This window comes from Panthera leo, chromosome B3 (genome assembly GCF_018350215.1).
Source record: "Panthera leo isolate Ple1 chromosome B3, P.leo_Ple1_pat1.1, whole genome shotgun sequence".
Classification (NCBI taxonomy): Eukaryota; Metazoa; Chordata; class Mammalia; order Carnivora; family Felidae; genus Panthera; species Panthera leo.
Window position 1 is genome coordinate 119,661,527 of NC_056684.1, and position 25,339 is coordinate 119,686,865.

Genomic DNA, 25,339 nt, shown 5'->3' on the forward strand with positions numbered 1-25,339 from the left:
GACCCAGAGATCATGACCTGAGCCGAAGTCGGACGCTTAACCGACAGAGCCCCCCAGGGCGCCCCACCTTTGGGCGATTTCTACATTTTTTTGCTGTTCTAGACAAGGCTACAAATATCTTTGCAGCTGATTATTTGTACACCTTCAAGATGATTTCTTTTGGGGTGGGCCAAGAGTGTGCTCCTTCTGGAGGCTTTCGAAATGCAGCTGTGCCGTCAGTACAGGGTCACATGGTTTCTAGCTGTGTAATTGTAACAATTACTTACCCTTCAGAAATGCTTTAATTTCCTCAACTGCAAAGCTGGAATGATAGCAGCTATCTAGTGAAGGCGGGTTGTAAGGATCGGATGAAAAAGTGTATAAAATGGTGGCTGGCACGGCACATGATGATCCCTCCATACATGGAGCCTTCAGTGAACTTGTAGCTTCTGATTCAGGGATTGTCTTTCCTTCAGGGGAAGGAGTTGTCCTGAAATTGGGGTCTGGCTGCCCGGGCAAGTTGGGGGAGAACTCAATCAGGTTTAAATGGCAAATGGTGGGGACGCTGGAGCGGGAAGGGTAGAAGCAGACAGGTAACAGAGAGATGGCTGGTGGTGGGGAGGGTGAGGAGAGGTTGGCAGAGGAGAGAGTGAGCCGTCGCGGAGAATGGGACTCAGTGGGCAGGGGTGAGTTGTTCACATGGATGTTTGCAGCAGGGACCCTCCAAAACAGGGCCGTGGGCCAGTCGCTTTGCAGTGTGTGTGTGTGTGTGTGTGTGTGTGTGTGCGCGCGCGCGCGCGCGCGCGTGCGCGTGTGGAGCCTGTGTCCTCTGCTTCTGGCCCCATCAGGCTGCTTTCTGCCTCCCTCCCTGTTGCCTCACTCCATGCCAGTTCCTTCTTTCAGTTCCCTGAATGCTCCACGTTCCTCCCTGTTGCGTGACCTCTGTACATTCTCTTCCGCCTGCCAGGAGCTCCTACTCTTTCCCTGGCTTAGGCATCATCAGCTCTCAAGCTTATAGTTCACTTTCTCAGAGAGGCCTTCCCTGACCATTTGGTATAAACCGGCTCCCCTCCCTCCCGTGACTGTCTCATGGCCCTCTGCACCCACATGGCAACCACATCAAGGTTTGTAGTCGTGTGTGTGACGATTCATCCTTGGTGTCCCCGCTAGGCTGAGAGCCCCCCAAGGGTAGGAACAGGGTCTGTTTTTTGCTCACTGTTGTATCTCGATGCCCAGGACATAGTAGGCACTCAGTAAGTACTTATTGAAATGGAAGAAGATGAAGCTAGTTGCTTTGTGACCTATAGAATGCTTTTACATCCCTCCTGTGGCTTCAGTCCCATCTTGATTGGCTGAAAGAATAGGAGATTTGGGGGCTGCAAGGGATGCCTTGGCCAGTTCCTCTCCCATCCTTCTTTCTGTTGAGGAAGTGGGCTTCCCTTTCTCAGGCTAGAAGCTTTAAATCAGTGCTTCTTAAACCTTAATGTTTGTATATATAATTTTTATAATTTTTTTAAATGTTTATTTTTGAGAAAGCGAGAGAGAGAAGGACAGAGCACGGGTGGGGAGGGGCAGAGAGAGAGGGAGACACAGAATCCGAAGCACGTTTCAGGCTCTGAGCCATCAGCACAGAGCCCAATACGGGGCTCAAACTCACCAACCATAAGATCATGACCTGAGCTGAAGTCAGATGCTTAACTGACTGAGCCACCCAGGTGCCCCTACCCAGGGATCTTCTTAACATGTGAATTTTGATCGCAGGTGTCTAGGATCCTCCCTAGGGTCAGGTCCAAGATACTGAATCTCTTAACAATCTCCCATGTCAGGCCCCAATTGTTGAACAGCAAGGCTTTCTATTCCGCTTGCTGGCTGTGATACCCACGCTGAAGATTGAATCGCTGCGCCCTCTGTCGGCCACCGGAGGGCATGGCAATCCTTGACCAAGTAGATAAAGCGCGCATACATGGATTTTACAAGGCACACCAAATTCTTGGGGGACAAGATCTTCTGCTGAAAGTGGATGGACTCACAGATTCTGAAAGCGTTAGGAAATTTACTCTTAAGAATGCACTCTGTACAGGATCCTGCCATGCTGAGGCAAAAGGAATTCTCTGAATTGAAGAATGTTAGGGCTGGAGAGACCCTTACACTCAGCTAGTGAGAGATTTTCTTCTTTTGCCACTGTTTGCTTTTCCCACTTTTTCTTTTTTTTTTTTTTTAAATAGCAGAGGACTTTCTTCAGAATCAGGGCTGCATAATGACTTTGATGGGCCCTAGACTCTTTGGCCTTTGTGGGCTCCTTCCTCTATAAAAATTCATTGAAAATTATATTTTATGACTGCATTGGTATGAAGACAACTAGGTTAACATATATAACATAGTGTCATTTTTTGATATAAAAGTTAATTTTTTCTCCTGAGTTTTAAGAGAAATAAAATCATGTCTATGGATTTGTGAAAATATTGTGGGCCTTAGGCACCATGCCTTCTGTATCAGCCCTGTTCTCCACACAGCGCCCAGGTTATATATCTCTCTACACGCGCCCAAGGCTGTAGAAGATGCCTCGAGGGTCGTAATGCTTTTTAAGCAGGTGACCAGATTGGACATGTTAAAGGACTTAGACATACAAACTGCTGAGTGTTTACTATGTGCCAAGTGCTCGAAACATATGTAAGTTTCAGAACAGCCTGGTTGCGTAGGAGAAGGTGACGAAATTTTCCTCACGTCACAGTCTAGTAGGTGGCAGATCTGAACTCCGGGTCTGTCTGATCCCTCCAAAGGCTGTGCTTTCGATGTGACAAGGTATGTACATTGAGGTGTCTGCCTGGGTGTCTGTTCCCAAATGTATGTTACAGTAGCAGGGGCACTAAGGGGCAAGATGTCAGGGAGGGCTGGAGGGTCTTTGGGAAGATGGAGACTTGAGGCTGGCTTTGGGGAAACCATAGCAGAGATGAAGTGGCAGGAAAAGGCACCTGAGGCCACAGCGGTGTAGAGGTGGGGTCCCCTGGTTCAGGGACCATGAAGAGATTTCCCAAGCAGGAGGGAACTCAAGAAGTAGAGGGTGATGAGGCAGAGTGTGGCTACCGAGCCTGCCGAAATTGGGCTCAATCTAACGTTCGGTGGGAGGTTTGCACCCTTGCAGGGTGCATCCTTGCACCCTAAAATCTAGTCCTAAATCATCAACAGTGTAGCAAAGCTTTATCTGCCGCCCTCGACCCAGTTTCTTATCCAACAAGTAGGCGTTCTGAAGTTTGCCCTACACTCTTCAGAGATGTCAGGAAGTTCAAAAGACTGTCAGCTCCGTGAGGGTGGGGAGCCTGTGTCTGATCAGGCTGTATTCCCAGGGCCTGGGCGCTCAGCACACCTTTGAGGAAGGAGTGGACATCATATTCTACAAATCCCTTTAAAAGCAGCGAGTAGGAAGTAGCTGCTTCAGGAGAAAGGGCTCCAGGCCAGAAGAGGGCGCTGTTCAGCAAACAAGTTTTAGTGTAAGGAAACCCCAGGCTCTTTCTGCGGGGTTGGGGGATTGAGCATTTGCATCTCTGGGCTTTGCTTTCCACTCCGGGACTTAGGTGATCAAATCATTCTAAATTCTTATGTTAACTCTTGTTTTCTAACTAGGAAAAGTGGCCAAAATGTAGTTTATTTCCTCTATTTCACATTCTCTTAATGCTTTAGGCACTTAATACAGATGTAATTATTTGGGGGGAGAACAGAGCTTAAAACATCAACCAGTTTATTATATCTCATGATTTTGTGAGTTAGGAATTAAGACAGGCATTGGCCAGGACATTCTTCTGCTCAATATGGCAAAGACTGATGTCCTCTGTGGTATTCAACTGGGAGATGGGCTGGTCTGGAGTGTCTAAGATGGCTTCACTCACATGACACAGATGTAATTTTACATTTTGTGTGGTTATTTGACTAATGTCTGTCTCCCCCACTAGTCCAGAAGCTACTACCAAGGGGCTGGAGCTGTGTCTGTCTATCATTTTATCGTTAGTGGCTGGCACAGTGCTTGGCCAATTGAGACTTAGTAAATATTTGTTAAATATTTGTTGGATCAATGATGTAATTTTTATAAAGAGTGTCAGGATCCTCAGAAAACAGGCATTGGTGGGAGTTAATGATGACGATAATAGCTCAGTAAGGGGGTGCCTGGGTGGCTCAGTCGGTTAAGCGTCCGACTTCGGCTCAGGTCGTGATCTCACGGTCCGTGAGTTCGAGCCCCGCGTCGGGCTCTGTGCTGACAGAGCCTGGAGCCTGTTTCAGATTCTGTGTCTCCCTCTCTCTCTCTGACCCTCCCCCGTTCATGCTCTGTCTCTCCCTGTCTCAAAAATAAATAAATAAATAAATAAAAAAACGTTAAAAAAAAATAGCTCAGTAAGTGCCAAGACTAAGCCAAGCTAAGTAGCTCTATAGCCTGGCGGGTTGGCATGATTTACTCCCATTTTACAGATGAGGAGCTGAGGTTGCCCTGACACAGCTGCAAAGGGCGACACACGAGAAGCACCTTTTATATCACAAACCAGAGAATCTGGGGGTAAACTCAGGAGCCCCGGAGGCCAAGCAAGTTATTAAACTGAGTTATTTGGGAGATAAAAACCTGATGAAATGACAAAAGGCTACAGGTGTGTTTTCAAATTAGTCACCAACAATGTTCCAGATTCCTGCTTCTGTAGTTATCCAAATAATAAAAGCAAAGTCGCCCCCAAGTGATGATTTGAAAATCCACTCGGATGTCTATTGCCATATTCACTTAAACTGTTCCTCAAAAATCCACATAATTGTTTCTTCTTCCTGGTTTTATTTATTTTTGATGTTAATCCACAGCCGGACGGTTCCATCAACATGGTGTATTGCTTCTTCAGTTTTATCAAACAACAGGCTGGCTTTTAGTCATGAGTGTGGCATCTCAGAGCCAACAGTGGGCTGGCGAGACTGTCCTTGATTGAAGTCATCAGAGGGATCAGAGCATTAATGGATTATCTGATGCCTTGGCCTCCTATGGGCTCTGTCCTGCCTGAAAGGCTCTTCTAGATCTTGTTACTGTGATGGGGAAATACCCCAGGGTGCCAGGAAATCCCTGCCCAGGCAGGGAGCTGACTTCCCGGTTAGTATCCCAGGGATGCTAAGCCCAGCCCCTGCAGCCAATCAGCAGTGGAGCTGCCTCAAACTGACAAGCAAAACGGAGCCCAACAAAAGCAGCTGGAACTTGAACAAACAGATTTGGGTGAGGCTGGGAGGGGAGTCAGGCCTGGCGTCATCCAGGCTCTGGGCCAGGCTGTTGTCATGGTGATAGCCAGCCAGTTTACCAGCCGGCAGCTGAGCCAGTTTTCTGAGGGGGAAGCCTAAGAAGGGGGGCTGGGGTGCCCAAGGGGGCTGCGCTTCTCCAAGTAATGGAAACCCACAGAGAAGGCACGGCCACTTCCAGAGAGTAGTGCCTTGTCACAGGAGCTGGTGGGCGGCCTGGGGAACAGTGGGCTCAGAGAGGCTGGCCAGCCCGGGAGGGAGGGAAGTGGCCACTGAGCGAGCAAAGAGGCCTCTGGAAAGGCTGAAAGGCTGGAAGGCTTTCAGGGCAGAGAGGATTTGCAGCTGTGTTAGCTTTCTTGGCAAAACATGAATTGAAGTAGATCACAGAGTTCTTTAAAACAACAAAACAAAACAAAACAAAACAACAACAACAACGCACAGAGGCCAGTGGATGAGAGGGAGTCTTTGGGAATCTCAGAAGTAGAACATGAAAATGTCTTATGTCCCTCTCCAGGAGCCCTTTTTCTTTTTCTTTTCTTTTCTTTTCTTTTCTTTTCTTTTCTTTTCTTTTCTTTTCTTTTCTCTTCTCTTCTCTTCTCTTCCTTTCTTTTCTTTTCTTTTCCTTTTCTTCTCTTCTCTTTTTCTTTTCTTTTCTTCTCTTTTCTCTCTTTTCTTTTTCCTTCCCTTCCCTTCTCTTCCCTTCCCTTCCCCCCCTTCTCTCCCCTCCTTTTCCCTCCCTTCCCTTCCCCTCCCTCCTCCCTTCTCTCCTCCTCTCCTCCCCCTCTTCTCCCCTCTTTTCTTTTTTGCTGATGTCCACAAGTCAAGTAATTTCTTGGAGGCCCAAGAGGAACAAACAGCATTCAGCATAAAACAAAATGTTAGAAAACATGTGCTTTGCAGGGCAGGGCCTACCAGGTATTTGTGTCCACGAGGGTAGGTTACTTTCGGGTGAGGAATAGACACCCTCCTGCCCTCAGAGCATTGCAGATGTGGCTGATGTGTCACACTCGGGTCATTAGGTGGCAGAAGGAGAGGCTTGTCTCACTCAGTGTTCTGGCCCATGAATGTCTGGATATTAATAGTCTGACACTTGACACACACAAAAAATAGACACTCTGGCTAATGTGCAATATTAGCAAAACAAATACAGCGGGGGAAGGAATCCCAGTACGTCCTCCAGAAATCTTGCCGCAAAAGTGTCTCCCGCACCAGAGGACAGACACTGTATGATCCTCTTGCACGCGGTTCCCAGAGCAGTCACGCTTATAGAGACCGCAAGTAGAAAGGTGGTTTCAAGGGCTGGAGAAGGGGAGGAGGGTGTTAGCGTTTAATGGGTATGGAGTTTCAGTTTGGGAAAATGAAAAGAGCTCTGGAGATGGACGGTGGTGATGGCCGCACAGCCATGGGAACGTGCTTAATGCTGCTGGACTGTGCACCTGAAAATGATTAAAACGGTGAATTCTGTGTCACGCATATTTTACCGCAGTTTTAAGAAAAGTGTCAAAGACTGTCTTCTTGTTGTAGCGGGAGACGGGGGCATTTGAAGGCTGACTCACCTCTCTGAGCCTCAGCTGTGTCCTCATAAGGAGGACTTATGTCTTCCTGTAGCCCTTAAGGAAGAATGGATGTGAAAGCACTTGGTGAACTGAAATGCACCACAAGAACGTGAAATATGGTTAAGATATTATTTCAAAACTCATTGTGAAGGCACCCAAGTGTCGGGGGGAAAGTTGAAGCTGAAATGGGGGAACTTTGGAGGAAACTAAGGAAAGTATTATATTTGGCCATCAGAGGAACTGGAAAACGCCCCAATGCCTTAGGAGAGCAGGAGAGAATTTGGGGCTCCTTCTCAGGGACCAGAAGGGTAGGACCGACTTGGGCTATCCCAGCGATTTAAAAATACTTCTCCCTTTTGCTTCGCCTAAATTGAGAAACAAGTTAAGCCCACCCATCAAGAGGAAATGAAAGGCAACAATGTCAAAACATCACCTCTCGAATTTCATGAAGGGAAATGGTACCGTTACAACACGATGCTGGGTCAAAGTTTATGAGACCTGGAACCCAAGTGTGCTGGGGGGACTCAAGTCACCATGGGTCTCCTTTACTGTTATGTTCATGAAAAGCAGCTTAGAGTAATTAAGTCCAAGCAACTTTTTTTCTGCTTAAAGAAAACGTCATTCACCACCACCACCACCAGCTGTTAGGTTAGCATAGATCAGCGTGTGCCAAGCACTAAAGTAAATGAGGTACACACCTTACCTTTTCATTTCTTATAGCAACCGTGCAAGGTAAATCTTTTTCGTGGATAACATGAGAGTCACGGGTAGCAGTTTGTTCTTTCTGGTTGTTTCCGCCTCCATAAAATGAGAACAGCATCACAGCCAGAGCAGTTTAGCATCTTGTTCCTGGTCACTCAGTTGGTAAGTGGTAATGTCAGGGTTTGAACTCATGCCTGACTCCAGAGCACCACCCTACGCTGGAGAAGACACTGTGGCCGAGAAGCTTGTGAGTATTTTGCTCCGGGAGCAAACTGGAGTATTTTGCTGGAGTATTTTGCTCCGGGAGCAATTAGAACGAGCAGTTGGTAAATTGCTTTGTCGTGGCATTCCATGATGTCACGTTGGCCCACCAGGGGGAAGAGCAGCGAGTCTCACGGGCGTGTGTCAGCAGGGATTTGGCTGCAAGGTTGCACGAAACCGCCATGCACGGAGTATGAAAAATGCCTGGCTGTGTTATGTATGCACGTATGTACGTCCTGTGTCTTGTGTGTTTTGTTCTCCTTGTTGTATGCTATAGGTGTTATGGATGTGTTGTGCGTGTTATGCGTGCGTTCCGTGTGTGTGAGTGGGTTGTGTAAGTGACGGAGGCTTGCCTGGTGACTGATGTGTTCAACCTTGCAGCCCAGACTCTCCAACAGCCCACACTTGCTCGGTGCCCACAGCGAGCCAGCCACTCGTCCTAGTGCTTCCCACGTGGCAACTCCTTCATCTTTGCAAGAGTCCTGGGCAGTAGCTACTAAGAGTAGCCTCACTTTATGAATGGGAAAGTGGAGGCACAGAAGGATCAATCAACTTGCTCTAGACCACCCAGATAGTAAGAAGTGGGTCTGGGATTGGAAACCGGGGAGGCTGGCCTCAAATTCTCTGGTCTTTTTTTTTTTTTTTCTTTTTTTTTAATGTTTATTTTTGAGAGAGACAGAGACCGAGTGTGAGCGGGGCAGGGGCAGAGAGAAAGGGAGACAGAATCCGGAGTAGGCTCCAGGCTCTGAGCAAGCTGTCAGCACAGAGCCTGATGCGGGGCTCGAACTCACAAACCGTGAGATCGTGACCTGAGCCGAAGTTGGACGCTTAACCAACTGAGCCACCCAGGCGCCCCCTTTTTTTTTCCTTTTCTTAATCGGTGCTCCCAGATCACCATGTGAAAGATGATAGAATTGTCCTCGTCCTTCTGTGGGTGAAGAGCCTGTGAACCATGTGACAATCAGCACCTTCCAATTAAACATTAGCCACGGTGAGACAGGTGGCCGTTGCTGGCCTTACAGTGCATGTGTGATTTCTTTTGTAAAATATTTTATTTTTTAGTAATCTCCACACTTAACGTGAGGCTCGAACTCACAACCCCGAGATCAAGAGTCTCAGGCTCTACCAACTGAGCCAGCCAGGCTCAATTTAATGATGTGTGATTTCTATCAATTTAATGATGATTAAGAGTTGAAAAGGATTGTTGTCAAAATCTTACATTTCACACTTGTGAAATCTGTACACACAAAATAGTTTCATTGATTTTTTTTCCTCTAAAACTGGGGACCACTTAGGCCCCATATCTATGGATCAGATGTTCTCTGGCTCATAAGGACAGACTGATTTACTTGAGGTAGGATGACATTTCCTCTCTTGTCTTTCTCCAGTTGGCCTTCCTGAGGCCTGGCACTTTGGAGTGGAGGATAAAACAAAAAAGTCTCTGACAATGCCACTGAAGGTGGAGGAGGAGACTGAGCCCGTTACCGTAGCAACACAGGCCAATGGTTCTCCGTCTGTCCATCAGTCCGTCCGTCCATCCATCCATCCACAAATGAGTTTTGTCGATGACAAAAACTCAGATGTGAATGAAAGAAAGTAGTTGCTTTTGCAGAGCATCTGTTCCAGTGCAGAAAAGGCATCAAACAACTAAATAAACATAAACACAATAGAAGTCCAGCCAGAGATAAGGGCTTTGAGGAAAATAAAGCAGGGAAAGGGGGGAGAGAGTAAGGCATATTTTGCCTAGTGTGGCCACAGGGGCTTATCTGAGGCTCTGCAGAGTGGTTAATTTAATTGCATTAGACTCAAACCTCCCAAGTCTAGACCCCACTCTCAGTGGACTTCTTTCTTCTCGTTCCCCTTCTCCCACAGGATCTGAGGGTAGCCAATGACCCCAAACCCTCAGCTGCAGAGTGGAGGTAGGTGAGGGTCATTTAGGCAGGGGATGAGGAGAAGGTGAAGCTAGACCCCGGGGAAGGGAGCAGAGGGTTCAAGGGCTTGGACGCTCATGGGATGAAGAGTCAGTGGTTGTTCATTGATTACCTACTCGATATCCATTCCTCTTCTCCCCACTTCCTACCAGCACTCATATTTGCTTTCTGGGTTTGGGTGGGAAGTCAAGGGGGGTCCTGAATGTCCTAACAATCAGCACAATCTCAGTCCTGTTACCTCAGTGATCGGTTCGTATTGTGAAGTGTGGAGTGCGACACTTTGGGTCTTCTTTTATTCTTTTTCATTAAAAAATTTTTTCTTATTACATTTACTTATTTATTTTTGATAGAGAGAGACAGAGCACAAGTGGGGGAGGGGCAGAGAGAGAAGGAGACACAGAACCCGAAGCAGGCTCCAGGCTCCGAGCTGTCAGCACCGAGCCCGACGTGGGGCTCGAACTCACAAACCGCGAGATCATGACCTGAGCCGAAGTTGGACGCTCAACCGACTGAGTTGAGAAGACTTGGGTCTTCTGATGGATATAATGGTGAAGTTCTCTCTCCTCCTGGTAAAGGCACAGATACAAGTAGCCCTGGGTCCATCTTGGGACCTCGATGGAAGCCATCCCGAGGGCAAAGCCAACCCATGGAAGAGGGCAGAGCACAGACAAGTGGAGCCAGACTCCCAGTTGTTCTTGAAACACGCAGCGCTGGAGTTTTCCCCTTGTGAACCAATCCATTCATTCACAACGTTTTGAGCGCTTGTTATGTGCTAGACGCCGTTCTCCGTATTTGGGAAACATTCAACGCCTGATGTATGATGAGTTGCTATAAAGGCCTGAACCCCTTGCCTCAACTCAGGACAACTCTGGAAGGTCACGCGAGCCCTGGAACGCTCCGTGGGATTGATGGAGGCCTCTGCTGGGTTTCCATCTCAGCTCCGCTTCTCCCTCTGCCCAATCCTGCCCAATCCTTTCTTTCCTCCCTTTCTGTGTGCATCGATCCAGGCAGCACACGGTGCACGCTGGTCTCAGGGTTTCTTCTCAGGAACCCAACCGATGACTCTGTGAATGTGAGCTGTTACCATCATCGTCATCGTCCTCCCCATCCAGAAGCCTCCTGAGTGATAGAGGAAAGAAGAGAAAGTGTGTAAAGGGGAGAGGTTTTCCTACTAACTGGGCAAGGGTGGCCCCGTGGGGCAGCGCAGAATGGCTAGAACGAAGACCCCACACGTTTTGTGGAGCTGAAGGTTTGTTCAGTGGAGTGGAGTGGGGGGGTGGGTCCTTCTCAAATCCTCGTCTCCAGTCACTTCTGTGTGGATTGGAATTGGTGGCTTGAGCCTCAAGTAGAGCTCTGTGTATGAGCTTGACCGGCCAACAGTAAGATTTTTCTTTCTTAATCGACTGTCCCACCCTCTCCCCTCCAATATTAACGGTGTAGTGCAGGGTTACACTTTTACCTTGTTATTCAATTTCCTGCCACGGCTATTCTGGGAATTTGGCAAGCACTTTTCATATATAAAAGCTCAGCTTTTAGTGCTGTGATGGGTGGACCAGTTGGAAACGGACGGAGGCTCCTGGTTTTATAGTCGCACGGGGGCAGGAGTTTGCTTTCTTGAATCCGGAGAGATATCAGGATACTGGTTATTCACAGGCTGAATCTGGCCAATGAAAACCAGGGTTTAGCACCTACCCTGTTCATAGCTTTGCTGGAGGGGGCAGCTTGTTTCCGTCCTCTGGCTTTTAATTTTTTTAAATTTTTATTTAGAAAAAAATTTTTTAAATGTTTATTTTTGAGAGAGACAGAGCATGAGTGGGGGAGGGCCAGAGAGAGAGAGAGAGAGAGAGAGAGAGACAGAATCCAAAATAGGCTCCAGGCTCTGAGCTGTCAGCACAGAGCCTGACACGGGGCTCGAACTCATGAACTGTAAGATCATGACCTGAGCTGAAGTCGGATGCTCAACTGAGCCATCCAGATGCCCCTGTCCTCTGGCTTTTTAAGCACAGTGATCATGACGCAGGAAAGCAAACTGGCTGAGCCGTCTCTAAAATGCTGATGGATTCAGTTGAACCCCACGACATCATTCAAGCACTGGGCAAGCACTGTGTGCATGTGTGTGTGTGTGTGTGGGGGGCAGGTCCCTACCACCCGTAGGGGAGACAGACTATGTTCCCAAACAACACGTCACACAGCACAATGGACTTAGAGCCAGTCAGACCAGTGCTCAAAACCTGAGCTGAGTCCTAGTTCCGTTCCTAAAGGATGTGGTTTTATATTTGGGGTGACACAAAGCTCTTTAGACCGATGGGTAGGAGATGGTAATTCTGGAAAAGGGAACTGTCTTGTGTTTGCCGTGTTATTTATGAATATTCAGTTTTGCTATAGAAAATGAGAGACATTAAGTATAGAAGCAAGTAGCTTAGGAGATTTTTTAGACACAGAAAGAATAAATAGAACGTATATGGGTGGAATATAGATCAAATGAGAATGTTGCTTACAGACAAGGAATGAGAATACCAAGTAAATCTTAAGGATTTATGAGGCACGGATCACGTCTTCTCCAGGTTGAAGCAATGTCACTCCTGTGTTGGTCACTCACTGGTGACACTCCAAGAAACAGAGAAAACCCACAGCTGCTCAGCAGATGCACTTGGGTGCTGCAGTGTGAACAGGTATACTTGTCCTTGGTCTTCCCCAGTAGAGGCCGTTTGTGTGCTTACTTCGGGCACTGCCTCCAGCTATTGCCCTTGGCCTGCCCTTGGGTCTGACCCCCGTAGCCACACCAGGAGGAGAGAAGGCTGTTGTGGCAGAGAGGACAAGATACATGAATGCTTGTAACCCCGGACTCAGGCAGGGTGATCCTTCCACCTAAATGTGATCACCTGTCCTGTCTCTTTACCTTCCTCCTGTCCACTGTGTGTTTTAAATTGATTAATAAATGGTGTGATTCAGGGTGCCTGGGTGGCTCAGCTGGTTGAGCATCTGACTCTGGAATTCCACTCAGGTCACGATCTCAGGGTCGTGGGATCGAGCCCCGTGTCGGACTCCACACCGAACGTGGAGCCTGCTTAAGATTCTCTCGCTGCCCCTCCCCCTGCTCTCTCTCTCTGTCCAAAAAGAGTAAAAATAAAATAAATAAATGGCTTAATTTGGGCTGTGAGCCTTTCTGTTCTGTGACCTCTGGTATAGGTTGCCTGGGCATATAGTTTGAAGCCACTGTTGCCTCAAGGTAACTTCTCAAATGACAGGGGAGTCGTAGCTCAGGCTTCCTGGAAGCAAAGCCCAAGACATAAATTCTCGTGCAGGTGATTTATGAGTGCGTTCTGTCTGGAGAAAAAGTCTGTGAGGAAGTGAGAAAAACAGGATGGGAGGAGGGAAGAGACCACACAAAGATGGGGTTCAACTGAAGTATAACCTCGGCCTGGTCCCATGGACAGCTGTGCAGCGTGGAGGCAAGAGGGCGGCCTCCTGTACCTCGCGGCAGGGAATGGCCACACCGGCCTAGGAAAGGGGGTCTGGGTGGGGCACCGGCAGCATCTGCTACAGGTGAGGGGTCTGAACTCCCCTCCCAGGTGGGTTACCGTGGCAAGGGAGGGAAGAGAGAACTTAGTAGGCTGGGAACGTAGTGGGGGAAAGGACTGAAAGGCATGGTGCGGTATGACGTGGAGGGGTCTGAAAGTCAGAGCAAGAAGTTAACACCCGATTCCATGGGTGGGAAGCCATAGGGAGCCATGGTGTGTTCTTGAGCGTAAGTGTCATTTGGAGAAATGTTTAGGAAGAGAGCCATATGACAGTGGCATGTGTTGGGAGGAAGCTGCTGGCCAGGAGGGCAGCTGGGCCTGGTACTTTAAGCTACTACAGGTAGCTTAAAGCATCTGTCTGCAGCCTTTGGGCAGCTCTCTACCCTCAGAAGCTACTTTGCCAGGGTCTAGTTTTGCAGCCCTCTTCCTGGTCTCAGTCTTACACGATTCTCTGAAGAATCGGCCTCTTCCTGAAGGAAAAGGGGCTGGTACCACATCCCCGAGGGGTCAGCCTCCCTGGGCCGGGCTATGGAGGGGGTGCATCCCTGAAAGCTCTCCCTCGGAGAAGAACACCTCATAAAAAGCTCAGCACAGATCTGGGCCTCTGCCGCAGAGGGCTGATTAATGCTGGAGTTGTACACACTGAGCTGGCTCCAAATGACGTTACCTGATCTCTAAGTAATACAGAGCTTTTAAGCCTCTGGCTTTTGTTCGAGGCACTGTGGCCACCTGATCTGCGGCAGTCTGAAGATTCTTGGCCTCAGGCCAAGCCAGCCTCCAAGCAACGATCCTTTCTCGGGGCAGAGGTTTTGACTGTCTATCTATCAAAACTTTAAAGGTCGTGGTTCCTAAACTGTAACACGCAAAAACACTACCCGGAGTGATTTCTGAAAGCACAGATGGCTGGGCCTGACCTGCAGAGATTCAGACTCGGTAGGTGTAGGGTGGGGGGGGGGGGCGGTCAGGAATCTGCATTTGGAACAAGTACCTTCGTGACACTTTTGACAAGTGTCAAAACTGGGGAGAGGGAAGATCGAGCATTGATTTACTCAGGAAACACAGCAGCCCTGGGAAGGAGGTAATCTTGTTTTCATTATTCTCCAGTTATAGATGGATAAACTTAGGCTCAAAGGATTTAACTAAACTTCCCCAACTCTCAGAACGAGTAAATGATAAAGCTAGGATTCTAATCCACTTATGTACAGCTTGTGCTGCTGTCTGAGATCTGGAGAAAGAATAGGGGATCTAGCTGACCGTATACATAGGCAGGCTCATCTGACACCCCACCCCCCCCACCCCCCGGGATAAACCCTCCGCAGCCAGGCCAATGGTATCAGCTAGGAACAGGCTAGGTTATGCCGTAGTAACAAATGAGCCATTGAGTTCATTTCTTGCTCACACTGCATGGCCATTCAGACCAGCAGGGGGCTCCATTCGTTATAGTGACTCAGGGATCCAGGCTCTGGTAGAAGCTCCATGTTGCCGTGTGTTTCCGCGATTGCAGGGGTAGAGAAAGAGGGCCCTGGGCTCTTGAACCATGCATTTCTGTCTGGAAATGAATGGTGCCACGTCGGCTCAAATGTCATTGGCCAAGTAAGTCCCATAGCCACGCCTGACTTCATCGGGGTGTAGAAATGTAAACGAGAATGTAGTCCATCACACCAAAATCCACTCATAAGAGCCTGAATGTGCCTTCTTTTCTCATGTGCCTTCTTTTCTCATGTCTTTGCCTGTGCTGTTCCATCTGTTCCATGCGTCCTACCCGTGCTTCTCAGCCAGGCTAATGCAACTCCGTGTTTAATTCCGGACTCACCTGCCACCAGCTCTGGGCAGCCTTTCCCAATCTGCCCCAGTCTCCAGGCCACCCTGAGGGCCCCGGGCTGATCTCTGTGAGGACGCATGTCACGGTGCATGGCGACTGTCAGTTTGTCTGTCCCCCCTGCCCACTGGACCATGGGCTCCTGGGAGACGGGAGCATGTAGTGGTCACAGGCCTTGTGGCTCTAGCCCCCGGGGGGTAGGAGACAAGCAGGTGCTTGGGGGCAAATAGAGCCACGAAGAGCTGAATTTTGGAGCTTACAGGAGCGGCCCCTCTTCTTTTCCCACAGGAACAGGATATGTATGGACTTCAGAAAATGGGGAAGAGGAAGGCAAGAATTCTGACTTCAGGATGAGCCAACTGCAGATAGAAGAAACCCCCCGTGAGAAGGGGGCTTTTTCCAAAGCTTCATTGCCCCATCATGGAAAGACTCACCTCAAACCCGGGTTAGTCACTGCCCGGAGCTGCTGTGTCACCGTGGGGTGAGTTTCAAGAGACCAAGAAGAGGACATTCTGCAGCTGGGGGGGAAAATCCTTGCTGTCCCCGCTCTGGGGGCCCTGGGACCCGTTAGAGATCATTGTTAGCAAAGGGGCAGGTGTTAGTGGTCCCTTCAGAGGAGCTTTGCCTGAGTCCTGTCACTCCCCCGTCTTTGGGGTCTGGGGAAGGAGATCAAGGCCTCCCCAGCACGGGCATTAGCCTGACTCTGGTGGGGGCCCCCGCAAGGTCTGGGTCACTTGTTGGCTGTCCACGCCTGGAGTGACTGCGGATGGGAGGCCAAGAGGCCGGGAATAAAACACCTGTAGTGTTGAGCTCCACAAGGCAGGATCCATCACCGTCAGCTTGACTTCTGGGGGCTCTATCTTCCCCACCCCCCATTCCCACCTCACACCTTGGGCTCTGGGGGATGAATCATTTTCAGTGCTTGGGATACCCCGAGCTCTCTCACTTCTGGGCCTGTGTGGGCATTAACCCTGACACAAGTTTCAGTCTCTTCCCTGCATTTTTCACAAGAAGTTAAACTCTTCAAGTGTTTTTTCTCTCTGTGGTGTGGCTTTTCCTGAAGTTTGAGGGAGGGGACTCTTCTAGGGCTGGGTCCCCTCGTGCCATGCCCAGCACTCAACTCAGCTCACCCTTCCTTGCCCTTTGCCTCCCTCTCCACCTGGATCCCCTGGGAGCTCCCAGCCCCTCCCTCCATCACACACAGTCTTCCCCCTTCCTTTATTTATTTTTTAAAGTTTATTTATTTACTTTGAGAGAATTTTTTTTTTTTAAGTTTTTATTTATTTTTGAGACAGAGAGAGACATAGCAGGAGCAGGGGAGGAGCAGAGAGAGAGGGAGACACAGAATCCGAAGCAGGCTCCAGGCTCCGAGCTATCAGCACAGAGCCCGATGCAGGGCTCGAACTCACGGAGTGTGAGATCATGACCTGAGCCGAAGTCGGACGCCCAACCGACTGAGCCACCCAGGCGCCCCAGTATTTATTTACTTTGAGAAAGACACAGCACAGAGTGACTGGAGCGCATGAACCACCGTGAGATCACAACCTGAGCAGAAATCAAGAGTTGGATGCTTAACGAGCTGAGCCATCCAGGCGCCCCCTCCCCCTTCCTTTAAAGCCTCAGGGCTGCAGCATGCCTTGGACTTGGAGGGCTTTTGCCCCAGTTCAAGGCCAAATCAATTCCTTGTAAAGAGAATGACTCTCTCTCAATAATACTCTCCCTGCTCAGCTGCTGAGACGACATCTTCCCCTTCTAGGCCTTTCCTTAGCCTGAACACAGGGGCCCACTGGGCCTTGTTAGGCCCCACCCCTTTGGTCTCAGCTGGCCTGACTGCCTACAGTTTGCGCTTTGAAAGAACGGACTGTTCCTTCCATTTTCAGGAATCTTGCGAGCTGGGTTGTTAAACACGGACATTATTAAAAATTCACATATGGTAACACATACTAAACATTCACCATTTCCTAATTGCTTTAGCACCTTTTGCTTTTGCCGATGCTCTTGAAGTTATGTCTCATGCATCTCCATGGTGAAAATACCATATACTTGGTAGGCGACTGGGCACCTCTTCCCGAATCTTCGTTTAGTATATTACACCGTGTCTTCGTCTGTCTGGGCAGCTATAATAAGATCCATCAGACTGGGTCGTTTATAAATAACGGAACTATATTTCTCACAGTTCTGGAGACTGGAAGTCCAAGATCAAGGCACCAACCTGGTTGTCTTCTGGTGAGGGCCCCCTTCCTGGTTTAGAGTCAGTGCCTTCTTTCTCCTACGTCCTCACAGGGTAGACGGGGCAAGGGATCCCTCAGGAGCCTCTGGGTAAAGGCACTAATCCTATTCCTGAGGGTTCCACCTTCATGACCTAACCACCTCCCAAAGGCCCCCCCCCCCCCCGTTTGAAATCAGCCTTTGTGTGTATATTTACACAATGAAAAACAGCAAATACTCTAAATGGGGGATTGTTGATTGTCCAAACATAAGGACGTGATGGAGAAAATGCAGATTAAACTTGAAAGGGTGTTTGTAGCCATTGCACTGTGAGTTGCACAAAAAAATCGAGGAGATATTCATTTGGTACTTATTTATTTTTAAATGTTTATTTATTTTTGGGAGAGAGAGAGACCGAGAGTGAGAACACAAGCAGGGGAGGGGCAGAGAGAGGGAAGCACAGAATCCGAAGCAGGCTCCAGGCTCTGAGCTGTCGGCACAGAGCCCGACGCGGGGCTCCAACTCACGAACCTTGAGATGGTGACCCGAGCCGAGGTCAGATGCTCAACCGACTGAGCCACCCAGGCACCCCACCATTTGGTAATTTAAAAACTACCATCCAGTTGGGCAAAGAAGTTGTTCCCGTCACTGACAAATAAGTGAAATCCCAACATACCTTTTTTATCTCAGTTCTGTCTTTCTTATTAGCATAAACAAGAATATCAGCAAATACTCTGTTGGAACCACACCTGTTCATCAGTTCCAACGATAGATTGGCTCCAGACCCCAGTGTTAGCAAAAATCAACAAAAGCATCCTGCGAAAACCCATTTTGGTTGTACGAAGCTTACAATAAAGAGTACGGTATGTTTTGTTATTATTGGCATATTGTGTGCTGTGCATCCTTTATAGCAGTAAAATTCATAAACCCACGCATAGTTTTCCAGAGAGCCAGGCGTCAAACATTTGCCAGCACACCCGGCCCAGTGTCTCCTGTTCCGCCCCCATCGCCGAACTTACCTGCTGTGCTCGCGTGGCCCATTTGCTCGTCGGTATCCCCTCGGCCCTGGGGGCTCTGTGGTGGGGATGGTCGTCCCCTTCACGTGTGGCTACTCAAGTCCTAGTCAGGACTCAGTGCTCAGCAGTCACTCAATACATTCCTGTTGCACGAATACGCGGCCACAAAAGGACTTCTGGGACCTAATGGAAGGTAATGGTTCTTGTCCCCGTGTCAGCCTGTGAAGTGGGGGTGCGCATTTCACCACGGAGTCTCGCATGTCCGATCCTACGGTGGGTGGGCAGCCAGCACATGCTTTCCCTTCTCGCTGTCTCTCGATCCGGATCCAGAGAGTGGCCCTGTGCTGAGTGGGTTCCCTGAAGCATCCCTCCTGCAGCCAAATGGCACCAAGGCCAATGGGGATGTGAGGAGAATTCTGGATGCCAGGAATATACAGGTGGATCGGAGCAGGATACAGTGGTCACGGGGTCAAGCTGCAAGCTTTGAGGGCTGAGGGCAGATCTCATTCCTGTCTCATCCCTAGGACCTGTCCTGACCAGAGCCAACGTGGTCCTACATGACGGAGCACGCTCCTCCCTCTGCTTACCTCCTCCGACCTCGTCTCCTTGTATTCTCCTTTCTGCCCCAGACATACTGACTCAGGGCTCCCTCCTGCATCACATGTCCCCACGCCTCAGGGCTTCTGCACCTACTGCTCCTGGCCTGCTCTTCCCCAGAAACCCACATGGCTTTCGATGAAGTCGGGTCTCTGTCCATATCTCACCTGATCAAGAAGGTCTTCATGACCAGTGTGGCCTTCATTGTGCTGTGTCTGCCTTAGCTTGCTTAACTTTTCTTCCTGGGCCTTCCCCCCCCCCCCCCCCGGGGAGCACGCCCTTGGTTATTTTTGGCCTCCCCTCTCTCAGCTGTAAACTCTATGCAGCAGGATTCTTTCTGTTCTGTTCCTGACTTTATCCCCAGGATCTCGCCGGGTATAAGTGGATGTATCGTCATCCCTGAAGCAATTTCTGCTGACCGGCTCTGCCTACAACAATAAAGGGGCTGTGGTCAGAGAGACCTAGATACCAAATCCAGCTCCCTGCTCTCCTGGCTAATTTGGTCCTAGCCCATCTTCTGGCACCGGTAATCTGAAAACCCGGATATTTTTCTCATTTCTCTGGGGTTACCGGCCCAATGGGAAGTGTCCCCTCTTCTCCAGGGGAGCCTGAAACCCCCTGGTCACAGCGCGCGCAAATGGCATGACCGGGCAGGCTGGGCGACCCAGGCGACCCCTGAGGCCGAGGGTACAAGTTGGCCGGCCACACCCGGCCTGGAGGAGCGTTCTGGCTGGCACTCAGATGCTTTCATCTTAGTTCACTTTTCAAAAGAATCCAACATTCAGAAACCGAGACATTTCACAAAACAGCCAGAAGACCCGGTTGGCCATGGTGGGTCCCGCATTCAGGCACGGCACAGCTGCCCCCCCCCCCTCCGCCCCCCAACCCGGAGCTGAAAAGCTGGCCCTGTTTTCGCCGCCCCCCCCCCCCCCCCGCCATCTGCCACAGCCCTCACCGCTCTTGCAACATTTGCTCTGGTGTCGCCTGAAACAGTGCGTGCTTCGCTTCACACTAGTTGTAGCACTTGAGCGAGGCTCTGAACTTCCCAACACTCCGTCTGCGAGATCGAGTTCCCAGTTACCCTCCCCCTCCCAACCCCAGTCCATGGTGAGGATCGAATGGGAGATTCCTTGGGGAGCAGAAGCACTCCGGCCGCAGGACCCCTTCCCTCCCCACCCCGCGCTGCTCTGCCACGTCCTTTTCTCTTAGCTCCCCTTCTCAGAGGCTATCCTTGGTGTCCATGGAAGCTGCTATCTAGCCGGCCCAGGTGGGACCTCCCTCAGCAGCTGGACCTGCCTTTCCAGGCGAGGAGAGCTGCAGACGGCCACTCGCTGCTGCTGCTGCACTTGCATCGGTGTGAGAGGTGGCCACCCACCCGGGAAGGATGCACGCGTCAGGGTGAAGGGGTGACAGGATGCAGGAGGGCGCCGGGTCCGGCAGGGCTTGGCCTCAGAACAACTAAAGAGATTTCAGCCACCAGATGCGCGGTTGCCACGGGAGAGCCTTCCTCTTCCCATCCTAAGTGTCTTGTTCTAGAACCAGGGGTCATGGCAACTGCTGGCGAAGCCAGCTGGGTTTGCTCAGCTTTGTGGGGAAAAGCTACTTCTTCCCTCCTGGGGCTTTTAAGCTAGTACACCTTTTAAAATGTTTCAAACTTTCATGGCTTCTTTGACATACGGTGTTCCTCTCACTCCAAAATGAAATGCACTTCCAATGGATTTCCCAAGATTTTCTTTATTTTGATTACAAAAGCAATCCATTCATGGTTTTTATAGAAAAACTGGGGAAATGTATACAGATGCAGAAGGAAATGAAAACCTCCTATAATTACTGTTACTCTTTTGGTTTATGTCACTCTAGACTGCTCGCCCGTATACTTCCAATCATATACATATATATGTATGTATGTATCTTCCATATATGATGTCAGAATCTTATTTTAAACACTGTTTATAACACACAGCATAAGGCTTGGGAAACAGTAGACAATAAATATCGCCACTGCTAATAAGTATCATTTATGGAGTGCTGGCAATATGCCAGGCATGATGTTAGGCGTTGTATCTTTTTTTTTTTTTTTTCTAATCCCTTAAAATCTTTATTTATTTTTGAGAGAGAGACAGCGTGTGAGCAGGGGAGGAGCAGAGAGAGAGGGAGACACAGAATAGGAAGCAGGCTCTGGGCTCCGAGCTGTCAGCACAGAGCCCGACGCAGGGCTTGAACTCACAAACCGTGAGATCATGACCTGAGCCGAAGTCGGATGCTTAACTGACTGTGGCACCCAGGCGCCCCTGATGTTAGGCATTTTATATGCTATCTCACCTAGTCCGCATAACAGCCTTAGGGTGTGGAAGCCATGTTACCCATGTTTTACAGGGCTTGAGATTACAGAGAGAGATTAGCTTACTCATCAAAAATTACAAAGGTTGTCAACGAGATGGACAAATACCCCTTTGTGCATTTTTGTATCAACAAAGGGCACCTTTGCATCTTTAAGTTTTTCAAAAATTGAAGAAGAGCCTTACTGTCCATTCAGGCGCAAACCGTCACTGAGAATGATGGAAGCTCAGGTTCTGGCCTCGGGGGCAGGAAATCTGGCTCTGCAACTGACCAGTTGCATGATCTGGAGCAAGTCACTTAGCCTCCCTGACCCTCAGTTTCCTCATCCACAAAACGGGATTCGTGGAGAGAAGGGTTGGCACTGTGCCCGGGGATATGGCGGTGTTTGAAGCGATCAACAGAAGTTGGTGGCGGTCGGAAACCGTCAAGGAACTGCAACAGTGCGTGATACAAAGCGTGCTTTCCAAAGGCTCAGCCGTCATATTTCATGGTGATACTTGCCAGTGTGGACCTGGTGGGATAGTGAGTCCCCGTGGGGCTGTGCTTCCTTCCCGGGGCGGATTACTGAGCTGCAAAAAGACTGCTTATCAATTCGTATTTGAAAGACAGCTCATCATGGGGCGCCTGGGTGGCGCAGTCGGTTAAGCGTCCGACTTCAGCCAGGTCACGATCTCACGATCTCGCGGTCTGTGAGTTCGAGCCCTGCGTCAGGCTCTGGGCTGATGGCTCGGAGCCTGGAGCCTGTTTCCGATTCTGTGTCTCCCTCTCTCTCTGCCCCTCCCCCGTTCATGCTCTGTCTCTCTCTGTCCCAAAAATAAATAAAAAACGTTTAAAAAAAAAAAAAAAAAAGAAAGACAGCTCATCATCCACAGTATCTGAATGTGCCCAACTCCTAAAATGGTGCCTTTGTGTTTCTAGAATCTTTGTGGCTCGAATAAAAATCAGGGGTGGGGGTGGGGTGGAGAATGGATATGCACAAGTTATCTGAATTAGCTTGCATGGCATGGCAATTACGGGGTCTCCCGGTCCTCCCCCTCCCCTGGGGCACATTAACTTCTGTGAGCCTCAGTTTTTCCGTGTGTCAGGCAGGAGTGGTAATACCTCCCCTCCTCGGGATAGCGTGACGGTGAAAAAAAAACGGTATGTGTGAAGGTGTCAGCTCAGGGTCTCAGTCATAATAAACAGTACCCTTTCTGAGGCCATATATGTGTGGTGGTCGGGAACACAGGCTTTGAGGTTAGAGTTAGAACCCTGGGCCCGCCATTCACCAGCTGTCACCTTGGGCAAGTTATTTAGCCTCTCGGAGCCTATCTCATGAGGTTTGTAAAGACCAAGCGCTAATATATATGCTACTTGGCCCCGAGCGGGCATCCGACATCAGATAGTACAACGAGGCCCTCCTTGCTTTCTCCTGGTCACATTACTCTTTTGCGTCTTTGATGCTTGCAAAGCCTGAACCGCGTAATGTGGCACTTGATGACATGCTGCCTCTGCGTCCCCTGGTTTTTTTCCTCACGTGCTTCGCTCTGTATTTTTTCCACGGGGCTCAGCCCCTTGAGGGCACCATCGGGGACATAGACTTCTTTAGTATTCCTTCCAAGGACTCATGTATGTGCATGCCCGATAAATCTTCGCTGCCTTGAATTGCATCTGACTGAGGGCTCTTTCCCTCTTGGTTTCTCAAGGTTTCACCCAGATTGAGCTGAAACCCTTGGGAAAAATTACAGCAGCCTCGCCGGGTCCCCAGAGACCCGAGCATTTGGCCCTGCTGCAAATGACAAATAGAGAAGCTGAAGGGCCTCAGTGCCCCCGCAGGCATCTGACAGCTAAGGAGAGGGGCCCCTCGGCCCCCCCCTCGTCGGCCCTCCCAGCCACCTGACTCAACAGCAGCCCCCGTGGCTTTTGCGGGACAGCTGTGGCCTTAAATGGCACCGGAGCTTCAGATGCTTCCCTTATTTACATAGCTTCTGTTTTACAGCCTTCAGCCAGTCTTTCTACGGTCCTGGAAGGTAATAGGGAGGAAAAGTTAAACATGAAGGAAGTGAGGGAGGGGCAGAGTCAGGATCTGGCTTTCGATTTTTCAACATGCGTGTTTAGTTTCCCCAGCTGAGTATGTCACTAAAATGGGGAGATTTCACCCTCCTAGTGCCTCGGTTATTTCTAATAGTTCACTACGAGAAGAGGGCCTAAAGACTCATTTAAGTAAAATAGTTGACCTTTGGTGTAGGGCAGCCTTGAGGAGTGGATGTGCTAATTTGTCTAAAGTTTCCTGGGGGGGGGCGCCTGCGTGCGCTCAACTTCGGCTCAGGTCATGATCTGGTGGTTTCGTGAGTTCGAGCCCCGAGTCAGGCTCTCTGCTCTCTGTTGCACCTTCAGATCCTCTGTCCCTCTCTCTCTGCCCCTCCCCCACCTGCTCTCTCTCTCTCTCTCTCTCTCTCTCAAAAATAAACATTAAAAAAAAGTTTCCTGGGAGCATAGTTTCATGATTCAATGCTGTTTATGAGCATTGGGCTGCTTTTTATTCATTTTTTATTTATTTTTACGAAGTGTTTATTTATTTTTGAGAGAGAGCGTGTGCACGTGCAGGGGAGGGGCAGAGTGAGAGGGAGACAGAATCCTAAGCAGGCTCCCAGATATCAGCGCTGTCGGTGTAGAGCCCGACGTGGGGGCTCAAACTCATGAACCATGAGACCATGACCTGAGCTGAAGTCAAGAGTCAGATGCTTAATTGACTGAGCCACTCAGGAGCAGCCACGGGCTGCTTTTTAGAACCCAATTCTTTTGCTTGTTTGACTTTAGGGGCTGTAAAATCATTCATTCATTCATTCATTCGACAAATATTTTTTGAGCTATGTGCTAGGTCCCATGAATACAAAGTTTACTACTGGGTGAATATGGGTTAAATGTCCTACATGCGAGCCCTGCGTCAGGTGCTGGGGAGATGGCTGTGGCCAAGACAGGCATGGGCCCTAGCTTCACCGGCCGGTGGGGAAGACGAGGCAACTAACATTCGGTGCCAAGTGCCATTTCATAGGGTGGTAAAGAAGTTCTCAGTAAGAGTCCCGTACCTAGACTTGGAGGTTCAAGGAGGAAGTGACGATTAAGCTAAGCCTGATAGAAAAACGGAAGTTGGCCAGGTGTGGAGGTGAAGGGGAGGAGAGGTACAGGGCGAAGTTCAGATGTGTGGGTTCAGTGACTGATGGAGAGTGGCCCCGTCCACCTGCTAGGGATAACAGGAGGAGTAAGTTTTGGGGCAAGAGAACATGTTCAGTTTGGGATTCACTGATTTTTGGGGGCCTAGTACCTCCAAGGGGAGAAGTTCAGGGGCATCTGGACTTGCATCTATGGCTTTGGTGCTTAAGAGAATCTGGCTCATGAAAATAATTTGGGAGTCATGAGTATACAGATGGTATTTGAAGTCATGTTGATGGAACGTCGAATAAAGAATGATCTCTGTTCTTGGAGCGCTTGGGCGCCTCAGTCGGGTAAGTGTCCAACTCTTGATTTTGGCTCAGGTCATGATCTCACAGCTCATGGGATTGACTTCATGTTGGGCCCTTTGGTGATAGCTTGGAGTCTGCTTGGGATTCTCTCTCTCCCTCTCTCTTCCCCCCTCCCCTGCTCACATACTCTCTCTCTCTCTCTCTCAAAATGAATAAATAAACATAAAAAAAAAAATCTCTGCTCTTGAGTACCTAAAAGTCTAAAAGTCTAAGCCAGGCATATAAGCGAATATTGGAATTCAAGGTAAATGGTATAACACAGAGGCATGTACAAGGTTCAGTAGGGGCTCAAAGCCTGGGAACATCATAGAAAGCTTGACAGAAGAGGGGCCAAGGCTAAGTAAGAGGTAGGTGGGTCAGGAAAGGGTGGTTCAGATGGAAGGAACAGCATGTGCAAAGCCATGGAGATATAAAAGCAGCACTGCCCAGCCAAGGAAGTCCTTGGGGCATTTTCTGGAGCATTTCAGTGTGCTCATCTGAGAGAGAAGGCAGCAGATCCATGAAGACTTTGAGGAAACACCTGTTGCCAACATGCAGGCAGTGCGTGCTAAGGGCAGGAGGCAGATTTACACAGTTGAAGTGTCCATGATAAGATGACATCTTTTCAAATGTTTAAGATTTTTTTTTATCATGAAAGTTTTCAAATATATCAA

General features: G+C 49.3%; 2 non-coding genes across 2 annotated transcripts; one reads left to right on the forward strand and one right to left on the reverse strand.

Moving 5' to 3' along the window:
* The first annotated feature begins 6,198 nt into the window (after positions 1 to 6,198).
* Positions 6,199 to 6,323, forward strand: LOC122223468. The gene has a single exon (XR_006204338.1). It is a non-coding gene; the product is annotated as a small nucleolar RNA SNORA17 (small nucleolar RNA).
* A 2,499-nt stretch (positions 6,324 to 8,822) lies between these two features.
* Positions 8,823 to 8,895, reverse strand: TRNAK-CUU. Its single transcript has one exon. It is a non-coding gene; the product is annotated as a tRNA-Lys (tRNA).
* Positions 8,896 to 25,339: the final 16,444 nt, after the last annotated feature.